Genomic DNA, 16,426 nt, shown 5'->3' with positions numbered 1-16,426 from the left:
GGAACCAATAAGTCTCCATTATGTGCCTTGGCTTCCCAAAGTGGAAGGTGGTTTCTAACCTGTTACCTGTCTAATCCTTTCTCTGAGGGTTGGTGAAAATTCTGCTTTCTCTGCCTGGCATTTTTTCTTTCCAGCATCTCTCACCGATGTTTACTTGGTCCTAATTTCTCTCTGTCATGCAAAAGTTTCGAAAACCCAGACTACTTGAGCTTATCGGTCTGTGTATTTACCCTTAGCTGTCAGCCAGAATGGGTGCCTGCCTAGGTCCCACTATCTGCTCTTACACTGCATGTTTCCAATTGGAAATGTTATTGAGTTTTTTTTAAATCCTCACGGACAATTACCTCATGAAGAATTAAATGAATGAACTTGAATACTTTGGCCCTTCAGTTAGATATAGTTCCTTAACACAGTTGCCTTCAGTGAGCTCTCCCTTATCAGTTTGAACTGTTTCAGTTTAACCTTCCTTTCTCTTTCCCCATCCCTTTCCTGAATCTTGTGGGGAGGTGGTGGACTAATAATCCAGAACCCCAAGATAATGTGCTGGTTACATGGGTTTGAATATCATCATAGCAGATGATGAAATTTGTATTGAATAAAAATGTCCGGAATTTAAAAGCTAGCCTAATGGTCATCATACAACCATTGCTGGTTATTGTAAACATGTGACCCCAATCTATAACATTGAAGTTGATTCTTAATTGGCATCAGGATAATTAGAAATGGGCAATAAATGCCAGCATAGCCAATGGACACCCACATGCCATGAACTAATAAAACAAATCATTCTCTCTCTTTCACTTTCCAACCTCCCTTTCCCAGAAAGCTCTGTTTTTATTTGAAATTCCAGGTCTAATCTAAGCACTTCCAATTCGAATTCATTTGTTTCACTATCCTCAATTTCTACCTCAATATATTTTTCCACATATTTTCCAATTTCTGTTTACCTGGCTTTCAGGCTGAACTCCATGTTTTAATTCTTCCAAGGACAATACATTTAATTTTTCATAATGTATCTTGTCCTGTTCCATTAAATATTAACATTAAATGAACACGTCTTCAGAATTTAATATTACAAAATAATTTATTTTTACTGACTCAAATTTTTTGTTCACCTGTGGAAACTATGCCAGATTTTGAGTTCCCACAGATGAACAAAAGAATGATCTGGCGAATTGACTTCCCTCTTACTAAACCCCTCGGTTGGCTACAGCATAGATTTTTAGATTATTTTTTAGCTTGCAGCTAAATTTTGCTTCAGTTAAAAGTTATTATTATTCAAAATTACGGAGCCAATTTCAAAGTTTTATTGAGTGAAAGGAAGAGGAATTTTATTACCTACTAACTTTAAAGAAAATAATAAAGCATGACATAAAGGTATGGCGCAAATACATGACTAAAGTTTAAAAAGGGAAGAGCGTAGAGTTTTAGAATGAAGATCAAGAATAGTCAGCTTAAACAAAGTTGGTAGAGTCCTTAAGATGCTAAATTTCAAATTGTGACCCTGGTCATTTAGTTGATCATTTGTATCATCAGCAGCGGCAGTGATATTTGTAGATAAGCTTGAGTTCTTGATGAATCAATGTTTTCCAATTTGTTTTAATTCCAAGTACTGTTTCTGGAGAAGATCAGAGAAATAGAGAAATACAGGCAGCAAGACTTCCAGTTCTGTTGATATAAACTAATTTTCTTCTCACTCCTGCCCAAAACCTGATGCCTAAAATGTGGTTTCTTTGTGTGTCCCGATGTCTGGTTTCATTGTTTTTCTCCAAAGTGGCTAATTTGCAGGTGACTTTCTTCCTACAATGTGAAGCTTCCATAAATATGTAAATCAGATAGGAAATACAGATCTGAGTTACTAATTTCAGCCAATCTGATTAGTTTAGACTGTATTTTTTTCATTGATGGTTTCCTGAGATTGGCTCAACATGGCCAGGTGACTACTGCAGTTAAGTCAGTATTTTGCCTTTTATTTAGAACCATTTAACCCTTGACAAGTTCCAGGTATTAAAATCAAATGATGGAAGTTGAAATTTAATAGCCCATTTTTATCACTATCATAGGAATTGTTATATCACAGGCAGTCCCAGTTTTGCAAATGGGTTCCATCCTGGAGTCCACTGGAAGTCAATTTGTACATAAGTTTAAACTCAATGAAGGACAATATAAAGTAGCCATCGTACAGGAAATGTTTATATGTCAGGTCTTTGAAATTACATCACTGTTTGAGATCACATTCATATGTATGAGCATTCATACGTTGGATGTTGATAGATTGATAAATATAAATGAAACCATTCAACTCGGCAGACAATAGAAATACATTCTGAAGAGAACTGTTCAATCACTGAATATGTACAGTAAGTATAAAGGTCGGAATGAGAACTGGCAATAAGACCATAAGATGTAGAGGTGGAAGCAGACCATTCATTCCATTGTGTTTGTTCCACCATTCAGTGAGATCATGGCTGATCTGACAATCCTCAACTCCACTTTTCTGCTTTCTTCCTTTAATGTTTAATTCCCTTACTGATTAAAAATCTGTCTATTTGAAACTTGATTATATTTAACAGCCCAGCCTTGATAGACATCTGCAGTAAAGAATTTCATAGATTATTTACACTCTGAGAGAAGAAATTCCTCCTCATCTGTTTGAAAGGTGCAGACCTTATTCTGAGATTGTGCCCTCTCCTAGACTCTTCCAGAAGGAAAACAACCTTTCTGCATCATGCTGTCAAGTTCCATAAAAATCTCATATGTTTCAACAAGCTTGCCTCTCATTTTTGTGGATTCCAATGAGTACAGACTTCTCCGCATAGGACAGTCCCTCCATACCTGGTAACAGCCTAGTGACCCTTCTCTGGACTGCCTCCAATGCCGGTATATCTTTCTTTAGGTAAGGAGCCCAAAATTATTCACAACATTCCAGTCTGACTCGTGCCTTGTATAGTTTTAGCAAAACCTCCATAACTTTTAGACTCCATTCCCTTTGAAATAAAGACCCACAGTCCACTGCCTTCCATTCTGAACTTGGGTGCTAGTTATTTTGTGATTTGTGGATGAGGGCTCCCAAATCCCTCTGTTCTTCAGTCTTTCTCCATTTAAATAATGTTCAGCTCCTCTATTCTTCCTGCCAAAGTGCAGAACTTCACATTTTCCCACATTGTATTCCATCTACCAAGTTATGGCCCACTCACTTAATTTGTCCATATGTCTCTGCAGACTCTAAGTATTCTCACCACTAAACAGCTCACATATTTTTGTGTCATCTGCAATCTTGGCTACAGTATAAAAAAGTCAGTAATATATATTGTAAATAATTGCAGCCCCAGCATTGATGCCTGTGGCAGAATACTAATTGCAGGTTTCCATCCTGAAAATGCCCCTTTTATCCCAACTCTCTATTTTCTATTAGCTGGCCAATCTTATAACCATGCTAATACAATACCTCCAATGCCATGGGCTCTTATCTTAATAAGTATCTAATGTGTGGTTCATTATCAAACACCTTCTGAAAATCTAGACATGTCCACCACTTCCCCTTTGTTTATCCAAAAATAGGAGTTGATTAACCAGGGTCAAGAATAAGTGCAGACCACTGTGTCTGATTTCCTGAAGAGACTGGCTGTTTACTGAGGTGGAAGGCAAAATGGTTTGTTAATTTGTAACACATCAGTACCTTGAACTCCAAATCCTGTGAGGTTATCAACATTTTTCTTGCGTCTTTGCATCTAAAAAGACATAACATAAGCTAGGAAAATTAGAGCAAATCAAAACATTAGGAAGAACAATGTAAATTTGGTTGTAATGATGCTTGAATTACTTAATTTGCATTCTAGTTAGTTAAAGTATAAAGGCTTCAAAATATTTAATGAAGTTGGATTACATTTCATCCTCATAATATCAATCTTCATCACTGTAGTTGACCTGCTGAATATTTCTAGCATTTTCTGTTTTGTACCTTACCGTTAAAGGGACTTTCTGCATTCCGGAATCAACATGAGTTCAACAATTTGAGCCTCTGATCTCTACCATCTCGTATTTTTTGTTTGTAGGTTTTGATTTTACTGTTTTTTTTAATTGCCTTTGGATAGCAGCTGTTCACTGATCTGCCATTCACTGTACCTTGAGGCCCATCTTTTCTTTCTTTATTTGTCTCATTGTGTCTCCCTTTGCTCCCAGTATCACTATTGTTAATGACCTAATCCTCTTGTCATCAAATCTTTCCTTGTTTCCACTCTATTACAGACCTTCTCTTTCATTCTATTTCTTCATCTACTCACCGTCTAAACCATATGATGTGTCTAGCCTTCCCCACCTCTGGTTTAAGGTGATCAAAGTTAAATATCAGGCTGAATTTCCTGGCAAGCACTGGGATCCTGGCATCAGGACCATTGGGGCCTTGCATCCACTCACATCATTAAGATGCACCCTGGTGTAACTTTCCAGAAGTGACCTTTGTGTTGGCTGACTCCACATTTGTCATTCTATTAAGGTTGGCGAATATAAGTTCTCCTGAAGTAGGAGGGTTAATAAGAGGGCTCAATGCAGTGGATGGCCAGCATCCCCATAGGATAGTTGGAGTCTGATGAAACATAAAGGCGATTGCGATTACATCTCCACATGGAAATGCTCTGCGATGCCATTTGTAAGTTTGAAAATGAAGCCATTCACATTTGGTGGAGCCTTTGTTGTGAAAGCAAATACTCATGGTAATGGTCTTTCATCAGTTTGTCCAAACACATTGTGGCTCCCAGCTCCAACAGCTTCTGTCAATGTGAGTGTGTCTTGAAGTAGTTGTTTGTCACTACACAAAGTGAGGGGGCTGCTCTGACCGCAAGAAGCTGTGGTTGCATTCAAAACCTGGCCATTATGTGGGGCCTTAATCTCCCTAATTGGCTGCCCATTTTTGTAGAGTGGACTGTGATCCTTGTTTACTGCTCGTTCAGTCTATTCCTCCCTCCCCCATTTATAAACACATCTCTTTGGGGCCTGGAAATTTCAGTTTCTAGCTCTCTTTGTAGATGCTGTCTAACTTGCCTAATTAAATGACATTTCCAGCATTTAATGTATTCAATTCTATCATTGTATTCTCTGTCTACCACAAGTTTTCTCCAGTAAAAGGTAAAGCTCCACTACAAGTAGCAGTTAAAATGATAAAAGCTAATTAAAACAAAAGCATGCTGCTCTTTTTAATTTGTCACATAAAGCATCTCTGAAGTAGCCACAATAAATTTCATATTTGGGAGTGAAATCTTGAGAGAGCTTTCAATTTGAATTTGGAAATGCCAGCAGGTCATAACAAGTGTGGAGAGAGTCACAGAGTTAATGGCTAAAGATTACTGACAAAAAACGTTAATTGTCTTTCTGACTCCACAGGTTAGGCCTGTTGAGTAATTGCAGTGTTTTCTGCATTTTTTTTGTTTCTGAATTGTGTATCACTTGGCACAGTTTGGAGATAAGACTACAGTCAAGTTACAATTCCAACTGTTGCTTACATTGTTGCTCCTGCACTGTGTGCTGGGCTGTACATTCACTGTTGACTGCTGTCTGATGGCTGCTTGGGACCTGTGGCCTGAGGGTTGACCATCATTTGGAAGTCGCGGGGGTGGTCTTGCCAGTAAGCACCGCGTATCTGTAAACAGCAAAACAAATTTGAAATCATTTTGTCTCTCATTACTATTATTAAACAATTGCAAAACGTTTAACGTGAAGAGAGGATGCGGTGGCTGGTCAAGTTTGTTCAACAAGGGCTGAGTTACTTCAATTTTCAATTCCATGAGTGTATTATGTCACATTTGTATCATCAAATGAAGGATGATTTCTCAAAAAATAATAAAATGCGTGTTGGAATGAATGTGTCACAGTCACTTAGAACCTGAAGCCAACTGTGTAGGTTGGAGTTACAGGGAAGAAATTAACCAGGGTGCAGTATCTTTGGTACAAAGATATGCAAGTTAGGTGGATTGGCAATGCTAAATTGCCCATAGTATCCAGGGATGGGCAGGCTAGTTGCATTAGCCATGAGAAGTACAGAGCTACAAGACTAGGGTAGGCATGTTGGGTCTGGGCAGGATGCTCTTCAGAGGGTTGGTGTGGACTCAATGGGCCAAATGGCCTGCTCACACACTGTAAGGATTCTATGATTCTATGATATTAGCACAGAATGCATTTGGAGTGGAAGGGTTGACGAGGGTAGCATGACAGGATTGAGGAGTCCCATTACCCCCTCAATGATCCCTCCCTGATGTACTTCTAGGGGTTCAGAAGACCGAGGCTAAGATTCCCTTCCCTGCAAAGAGAACGAAGAACAGTACAGAACAGGAACAGGCCTTTAGGCCCACCAAGAATGTGTCAACACAGGACACTTTTCTAAATTAAAAACCTTTTGCTTCTACTAGGTGCATATCCCACTATTCCCTGCCTCTTCATATATCTGTCAAGGTGCCTCTTAAACGTTGTCATTGCATCTGCTTCTACCACTCCTTCTGGCAGCACATTCCAGGCATTCTTTTAACGCATTCATGGGATGTGGGTATCGCTAGCTATGCATTCATCGCCCATTCATAATTGTCCATATTGCTGTGGGTCTAGAGTCACAAGTAGCACAGACCAGGTAAGGATGGCAGATTTCCTTCCCTAAAGGACATTAGTAAACTAGATGGGTTTTTCCTCATCATCGACAATGGTTTCATGGTTATCATTAGACTCTTGTTTCCAAATTATTATTGAATTCAAATTCCACAATCTGCCATGACAGGGTTCTGGTCCCCAAAACATTATTTGGGTCTCTGGGTTAATAGTCTAGTGATAGACCATCGCCTATCCTTGAAACGTACTACTTATCATCCTCTGTTTAGAAAACATGACTCTCAGATCTCCTTTAAATTTTCTGCCTTTTACCTTAAACCTATGTCCCTAGTAATCGATATTACTAACCTTGGAAAAAGACTTTGACTATCCATTCTATCCATGTCCCTCATAATTATGTAACTTCTATTAGGTCATCCCTCAGCCTCTGATATCCAAGTGAAAACAAACCGAGTTTGTCAAATCTCTCCTCTTAAGTAACACCCTCCAAACCAGCCAACATCTTGGTAACCCATTTCATTATCCTCTTCAAAGCCTCTGCATCCTTCTTATAGCGTGGTGACCAGAACTGTATGCAATATTCCAAATCTGGCCAAATTAAAGTTCTATACAGCTGCAACATAACTTGCCAATTTCTTTGCTCTGACTGATGACGGCAAGCATGCCATACATTTTTTTGACAACCTTATCTACTTGTGTTGCCACTCTCAGGGAATTGTGGACCTGTACACCTCGATATTTTGTATTTTGTATTTTGATGCTTCTAATGTTTCTACCATTTACTGCATACTTCCCTACTGCATTATACCTTCCAAAATATATAATCTCACATTTGTCTGGTTTAAATTCAATCTGCCATTTCTCCATCCAAGTCTTCAGCCTAAACAAAACAAAAATCTGTTGAACATGCTCTGGACAAGGCAAGAATCATAAAATGTTCTCAAAACTTTCTTTCTCTGCACTTAGTCACATCTCCAACCATCATTGCCACACACCTTCATCCTTTTGTAATTTGATGCCTCTCCTTCATAGTCACCCTCACGGAATGCACTGTCTCCATCAGTTTTTACAGTCACTCATAACTCTGTCCTTTTCAGTTACAGGAGAGCAAAGACAAAGCACAATTAAGGAAAGGGAAAGGCTCAGAATTGGTCCTCTATAGATAACTCAGCTGATAACTGCTTGAAACTTGCAGCTGAGTTCACAGACGATGAATCCTCAGGGGAGCTAATTCATTCTGAGGATGTGTTGTTGGACGATCCATGTAGACTGCACACCAGCACTGATCTTCACACTTTGGTGTGACCAACAATACAGTGAGTTGAGTTTTCATTTAATGATTCAAGTTTTGTTGGCATTCTGCTAAGTTTAACGTATACGATGTATCCTAGGGGTTATTAACAAAGAGAAGAATCAGTGAGCTGCAGCTCACAGCTGACAGAACAAACTTTCCAATGGCCCAACTTTGAGTTGGAGTGAAGGGGTCCATCTGAAATAGGAGCCAATAATATTGTAGGATATTGCACTAATGATCCTCTTGCATGGATCGCTCATTGCATTGAAAATCAAACTTAGTAATTAAATAAGTTCATGTGCACTTTGATCATGGCTGCCTTCAATAGGATCGGGTTGACTTGGGGACACAGTGGTTAGTACCACTGCCTCACTGCACCAGGGACCTGGATTCGATTCCAGCCTTGGGCAATTGTCTGTGTGGCATTGTACATTCTCCCTGCGTCTGTGTGGGTTTCCTCTGGGTGCTCTGGTTTCCTCCCACAGTCCAAAGATGTGCAGGCTGGGCGGATTAGCCATGGGAAATGCATGGCCACAGTGACAGTGTTAGGGGGTGGGTCTGGGTGAATGCTCTTCGGAGGGTTGGTGTGGAATGGCCTACTTCCACACCATAGGGATTCTATGATTCTATGAACACATTCACTGTCTTTAGACTCATAGTCATGTGCCAATTTGTACCAAATTGCCTTTCAGCAGAGTGAAATGTGGTTTCCATTCAATATGTTTCCACGTCTCTGCCATTGGTCCCTCAGACAGTTGCTCATCGCATGGCCTTGTCTCTTGAGAGTGGAACCTGTCCCTACACAGATGCAGGGAAACAGTCTCTGGCAGCAGCTAGAGTCATCAGCCAAGAGCACAGTCAGGCCAAGAATCTGAGCAGTCTGCCTATATCTGTCAAATCTGTAGCTACAACTCTTGGAAGCAATAATAGGAAAGGAAAGTAAAGCTTTGTAGTTCACTAACGGTACACACAGGTTCTACGGGAAAATGTTATATTGTAAAGTTTCCAATCTTTAGCAGAATCATGTGAGTTTTATTAGTCTGTAGCACGTCCCTGTCTTCCCCATTATTATCAACAACAAAAACAGAAGTTACTGGAAAATCTTAGCAGGTCTGGCAGCACCTGTGAAGAGAAATCAGAGTTAACGTTTTGCGTATGATAACCCTTCCTCAGAACAGTTCTCAGAGGAAGGGTCACCGGACCCGAAGCTTTAACTCTGATTTCTCTTCACAGATGCTGCTAGACCTGCTGAGCTTTTCCAGCAACTTATGTTTCTGTTTCTGATTCTGATTTCTAGCATCTGCAGTTCTTTTGGTTTTTAGTCCCCATTCTTGTGTTACTTGGGTGGCAAGTTTCCTTTTAACTTTCTTGATAATGAATGGGAAGACATAAATTGATGGGGACCACTAGGGAGACATGCACTGGTTATTACAGACTATTTGCAGGTTGTGTCAGTGGCATTAAGTTTAGGACAAATGACCATTTCATGAGGTTCTCACATGGGTTCCCTGGTACAAACAAATTGTGAATTTTGAAGTGGTAAGGCATCTCCAGATCAAGTGAACAGCTGATGCTGAATTTCTCTCATTACATAACTCTTCCGGATCTATCCAGACATCTCAAGCATGTCTTCATCATATGTGATGGTCGTATTGAATTCATTGCAGCACTTTGAGCCTCAGTTTTCAGGCTTTTTTGGCATTAGTCTGGTTTGAAGTGGATATCTAATGTTTTCTAATAGTCACCCTTCAATTCTGCTTGTGGATCCAAGATGGCCAGGGAGCTTTGAATGCTACAGGACAAAATTATCACAACAGTTTTGTGGAAATACTGAATAGACCTGCAAAAAAAATCCTAATGTTGTGATTATGCAGCAGTTGCACATTGATGGTGTGGATACCCTTAAGGTGATAGCACACTAAAGTAATCCTGTGATTGCTATGAATGTGCTGTGGATAATGCCCTGTCCCTGTGAGAAGCCAGTCTGCTTGCACATTTTGACTGGAGCTAACCCAAGAAAAGCTCACAATTTTCTGACTCTGCTTCATGCATTTGTATAAATGTGGACTGAGAGGTTCCTGTCCCTGATTCTGACACAGCCATAGAAAGACCTGGAGGTAAGAATCTTGAGAGTGGTGGTGGCTAAGACAGCCATTGCTAAAGCATTGTCACCAGGTCCAGCAATACCCAAGGTCTTCTTCATTGAAGACCTGACCTGATAGCCTGAACCTCTGGAAGCATTGCTATTCCAACTTAACAGGGAGCACAACATACTACCTGCTGTGTATAATGTTAGGAGTTGTGCCTCCTCTGAGTTGCAACCCTCTGCTGCACCTTACTCTGACGTCCAGTTATGTGTGTGTCAGGCACTGGCTGCTATTCTTGTTGCTCATGTTGGTTCGTACTGATATTGCTCCTCAACCCTGTTCCAATCAAATTCACTTTTCACACTTCCCCAAAACCTTTCCAAAATGGAGGAATTTCTCCCTAATGTAGTTGTGCATTTTAAGTATTTATTTGCAGTGCTTTATGAGTTGCAGGCCCTTTCTGTGTTCTCACCCTGCTTTGAATTGCTCATTTTAGATAGTTCAGGAAACCTGTGGGCATGATGTTTGGTTTAAAACTTGGCTGAATAATCACTCAAATTGAGCTACTGCTTTGTGTTAATAGGTAATGTGTTAAAAGTTTAAATGAGCAAGTTGGGCAGCTCAGAGCCATTTTCAAAGGATATCACACTTTTTACTGCATTTAACCTCAGTCCTGCACCAAACCTACGAGCTCCTCCAAGTTAAATTTACCTTCCTTCTTGTTCTCTCTCTCGCTCTCGCTCTCTCTCTCTCACACAAACACACAGGCATGGCACTCACACAGAGTAACATCCATTTTTAGGCACTAGAGGGCAACAGTGCCTAATTTTCAGATAATGAATCCCTGTTATGGAAAGAGCTGTAAATACTGACATAACACACCCAGCCCAGAAATAATATACAACGGTATCTTTTCATCGAATGCTGCTAAAGTTGTCTTCCTTTGTTCCTTGAATGCATTGATTCAGATTCTCCAAGACGTGAACGATATCCCCCCCATTTCATTGACAAATATTTAATAAGTTATGGAGATTTTTCATTTTCTTGGGTGATCCCGGTCATGGCTATTGAAATATCTGCACAGAGACCAGTAAACCGTCACCGAGACACCCTTTCTTTACAAGTACACAGTACATCGGCTCTGACCAGCCAGCTCAGAGCCAGTCCCTAGAATGAGGAGACTCTCTGAATCTCCTGTTTATATCTGTCAGCCAGGACTCCCTGACTGGCCCAGGTTAACAACCCCAACCAAGAATCTCGTAGTCAATGGAATCTACTTGGCGCTTGTTTCAATCACTACAGCTATATTCCCTTGGCAGGCATCGTAGTAATTACTCCCAGACTTCCAAACACACCAAAATGGCGGACAGAAAAAGGGCCCATCCTTTGATCAGCCCTTTCTGTGGTGGTGTCATGTGGCTCTGATCCCCAAATCACAACTTCATCTGTTTCTCTCCTCCTCTAGGACTTTCTCCTTTTGACATTTCATTCTGTTCCAATTCCTTTTGTTCACTTGTAATCCTTGGTCTCCACCACACAGCCAAGTCATATAAAAGTATTCTTTTCACTATGATATCATCATTGCTTTTCTCTCTTTCCTCCTGCACCAAGTGACTTCACATTCTTGGTCATTTCAATCTCTGTCTAAACTCATCATGTTCTCTCTTCACTAAGTCCAGAGCGTTCATCCTCCCTGAATTTTTCCCAACTTGTAAACTTCTCAACCTACACTCACAGCCACCCCTTTCACTTCCCATCACATGTCATGTTACTAATGCCATCATATCAATCACAGATAAGGCCATCTCTGATTTCATCTTTATATTGTCCTCCACCCTGTTATGGGAATCAAAACCCCAAACTGTTTATGGACATTTCTCCAGATTAGTCCAAGATCTGTTTTTAAAAGAGGAGCTGTGATAGGAAAGTTGCAGATTTAAATTCAGTGGCTGTCTGGCAAAGTTCTATGAAGTCAATGGAAGGTCATACATGTAAGTTTTCAGGGGAACTTTGAACAGGGAGAAATCTAAGAAGAGGAGATAATGATGGGGCAATCTCTCCCCTCCCAGCACCCGGTTTCCTCAATTATACCCTCTGTAAACTTGAGATTATCAAGACGAGGCTGCCTGTGTCCTTACTTTCATCGAGGTTCTGTTCATGTACTCTTGGCTCCTGGTTAGAAACAGCTCAATTCTCAACATTGTTTCCATAACACTATCTCTCCCTCCTTATCTGTGTAATCAATTCCACTTTCAGGACTCTCTAATGCTTGTCTCTTGAGCCACCGTAATTTTAATTACTTGACCATTGATGACCATGTCTCCAACTCTGAGCTTTTTGGCCTGGAGTTCCCTCCCCAAATCTCTTTGAAGACACTTCTTTAAACCTAAAACATTGACCAGCCTTTTATCCAAATATCACCTTATGTGGTGTCAAGCTTTGCTTTATAATACTCCTGTGAAGCACTTAAGGATCTTTATTATGTTAAAGGCACTATAAGTTGAATCTTATAGGGCCTTGATAATGTGGGTTCGAGCTCGAAATAGGACAAAATCATGAGTGAAGAAAGTGAGGCCTATCTTGATGGTGACAGCAACTTGTTGCATCATTTGCCTATTTTGTGGACATCGAGATGGGATTGTTGTGGGACAGCAGGGAGCTGCTTATTAAGGGGGATTATTCCCTCCTCCTGCACTGACCTGGATGGGATGGCCTGTTATTGTGGACCTATCTGTTGGTCCTGGCGAAGAGGATATCTGCACCAACCTTGCAAGAAGGACCTCCAGCCCCTGCGCACAGGGTGGGGGGTCACCAATTTTCCTTTCTCTGCCCTGTCTGGGGCAAATGTCAGGAAACATACAGAACAGGTCAGGACTAATCATGCTTCTCTGGGTGCATAATGACCTTTTGAAGATGATGACAGCAGATGTCAGTGCATTCTGGGATATCCTGGTAATGGTGTGTTGTTACGGCTATGACAGATGGTAGAATTGGGCTAGAATTGGACGAGACGCATGCCATAGAGGTGGGGCAAGCAGTTAATGAGATGTATTTGGTAAGTTGAGGCAAGAAACCCACTGGACCCCACAGAGAGAATCCACTTTAAGGAAAAGAATCCACTTAGCCGTAAAAGTGCGCAATTCAGTCAAATGTAATGACATATGTTGTTGATCCATGTAGTTCCTATCAGCAATTCAAACATATCATGAACTCCATACCCATTTGCAACAATGCAGAGAGCAATGAAAAATCACATTAAAATACCAGGCCAATTCAGGGAAAAAAATTAATACAATGTTGCTCTTCAACTTCCTTAGGCAATCAAAAATATTCTCGGAGAGCACATTGATTTTATTATATAACTTGCCATAAAATACTTGCTCTTTTAGATATAAGTCATTACAGGCAATCGGACAAGAAAACCTGTGGATATTTTCTCCTTCTGCTCTTGAGATAGTGTGTCTCATTGTAATCCAGATTATTTGCCTCCTGAGCTCAAGTCTCTCCTCTAGGGATCATACTTCAGACATTTCTGCTCTATATGACTCAGTATCACACCATGGCAGGTATATGTATTGAACTATTCACATGGGCCTATATCGCAACCAATTTCTCTTTGGCAACTATCTTTCAATTGTGCATAAAAAAGAGGCATTGACTTTAATGAGATAACAAGGTGTAGAGCTGGATGAACACAGCAGGCCAAGCAGCATTTGAGGAGCAGGAAGGCTGACATTTCGGGCCTAGACCCTTCTTCAGAAATGGGGGAGGGGAAGGGGCTTCTGAAATAAATAGGGAGAGAGGGGGAGGCGGATAGAAGATGGATAGAGGAGAAGATAGGTGGAGAGGAGACAGACAGGTCAAAGAGGCGGGGATGGAGCCAGTAAAGGTGAGTGTAGGTGGGGAGGTAGGGAGGGGATAGGTCAGTCCAAGGAGGACGGACAGGTCAAGGGGGTGGGATGAGGTTAGTAGGTAGGAGATGTGGGTGGGGCTTGAGGTGGGAGGAGGGGATAGGTGGGAGGAAGGACAGGTTAGGGAGGCGGGGACAAGCTGGGCTGGTTTTGGGATTCGGTAGGTGGAGGGGAGATTTTGAAGCTTGTGAAGTCCACATTGATACCATTGGGCTGCAGGGTTCCCAAGCAAAATATGAGGTGCTGTTCCTGCAACCTTCGGGTGACATCGTTGTGGCACTGCAGGAGGCCCAGGATGGACATGTCGTCTGAGGAATGGGAGGGGGAGTTGGCACTACAATCAAGCCTACCCCAGCTTAGAGCCTCCCTCTCCCAGACCTGCAAAGGACCTCTCCTGTTTTTTATTCTTCGTAGGATCCACAACCTGAACTCACAATTCTACTCAATTTTATTGGACACCAAAAACCATAAGTACAGAAAACTTACTGGTGCCTACCACCCAAAACGGGCTTCCTCCACCCCCAATATCCCCAAACCTACCCAGGACCTTCCCCACAATGTGCCCACCGCCATTGGCCATGTGGCCACGGTCAGAGCACCCATGGATGACGTCACATCCTCCGCTGTCAGCTACGCCACTTCCGGTACAGCGAATGCCATCGACACCGCTGCTGATGCCGCCGCCTCCATTTCTGAGGCCTACACCACAGACACCAAGGACGCTACTGCCGACACCGCTGCTGCCACCGCAACCAACATCCAGGACTTACCGACCGACTCTGCTCCCCCCACCGCCGACGCCGACGTCTCTCCGCCCACCGCCAACACCGACACAACTCCGCCCACCGCTGACACCGGCGTCACATCGCCCACCACCAACGCCGGCGTCGCTCCGCCCACCACCGAAGTCGCTCCGCCCACCACCGACGTCGCTCCGCCCACCACCTCCACAGCCAGCAACTCCAGAGGAGACACGAGCACCCAGCCCTGCCGAGTCTTCACCATCCCCCCAGACCTCCCCCTCACTGAGGACGAACGGTCAGTCCTCAGTAAAGGGCTCACCTTTGTCCCCCTCCACCCACACATCAATGAATGCCGCTTACGCTTGGACGTTGAACAGTTTTTCTGCCGCCTCCGCCTCCACGCTTACTTCTTTAACCATGAGCCTAACCCTCTCCCCACTGACCCCTTCTCCCGCCTCCAACACGTCCCCTCCTCCTGGACACCACCCCAAGACCTCCTACCCTCTCTCGACCTTCTCATCTCCAAGTGCCGTCGAGACATCAATCACCTCAACCTCTCCACCCCTCTCACCCACTCCAACCTCTCCCCCACAGAACATGCAGCCCTCCGCTCCAATCCCAAACTCACCATAAAACCCGCGGACAAGGGAGGTGCAGTTGTAATATGGCGCACTGACCTCTACATCGCCGAGGCCAGGCGCCAACTCTCCGACACCACCTCCTACTGCCCCATTGATCATGACCCCACCTCTGACCACCAAACCATCATCTCCCAAACCATCCACAACCTCAACACCTCAGGTGACCTCCCACCCACAGCCTCCAACCTAATCGTTCCCCAACCCCGCACCGCCCGCTTCTATCTCCTTCCCAAAATCCACAAACCTGACTGCCCCGGTCGACCCATTGTCTCCGCCTGCTCTTGCCCCACTGAACTTATCTCCACCTATCTCGACTCCATTTTCGCCCCCTTGGTCCAGGAACTCCCTACCTACATCCGTGACACCCCCCACGCCCTCCACCTCCTCCAAAACTTCCAATTCCCTCGTCCCCAACACCTCATCTTTACCATGGAAGTCCAGTCCCTATACACCTGCATTCCCCATGAAGATGGCCTTAAGGCCCTCCGCTTCTTCCTGTCCCACAGGCCCGACCAGTCCCCCTCCACTGACATCCGCTTAGCTGAACTCGTCCTCACCCTCAACAACTTCTCTTTCAATTCCTCCCACTTCCTACAGACAAAGGGGGTAGCCAAGGGTACCCGCATGGGCCCAAGCTATGCCTGCCTCTTTTAGGTTACGTGGAACAATCCCTCTTCCGCACCTACACTGGCCCTAAACCCCACCTCTTCCTCCGTTACATTGATGACTGTATCGGCGCCGCCTCGTGCTCCCACGAGGAGCTCGAACAGTTCATCCATTCCACCAACACCATCCACCCCAACCTTAAGTTCATCTGGACCATCTCTAATATCTCTCTCTCCTTCCTGGACCTCTCTGTTTCCATCTCTGGCAACCACCTAGAAACCGATATCCATTTCAAGCCCACTGACTCCCATAGCTACCTAGAATACACCTCCTCCCACCCACCTTCCTGCAAAAATGCCATCCCCTATTCCGAATTCCTTCGCCTCCGCCACATCTGCTCCCAGGATGAGGCATTCCACTCCCGAACATCTCAGATGTCCTTGTTTTTCAAGGACTGCAACTTCACCTCCCCTCAGTGGTCGAGAACGCCCTCGACCGTGTCTCCTGCATTTCCCGCAACTCATCCCTCACACTCCCTCCCCACAATAACAAC

The sequence above is a fragment of the Rhincodon typus genome, chromosome 1 (assembly GCF_021869965.1).
Source record: "Rhincodon typus isolate 14 chromosome 1, sRhiTyp1.1, whole genome shotgun sequence".
NCBI lineage: Eukaryota > Metazoa > Chordata > Chondrichthyes > Orectolobiformes > Rhincodontidae > Rhincodon > Rhincodon typus.
This window is presented reverse-complemented; position numbering follows the sequence as displayed.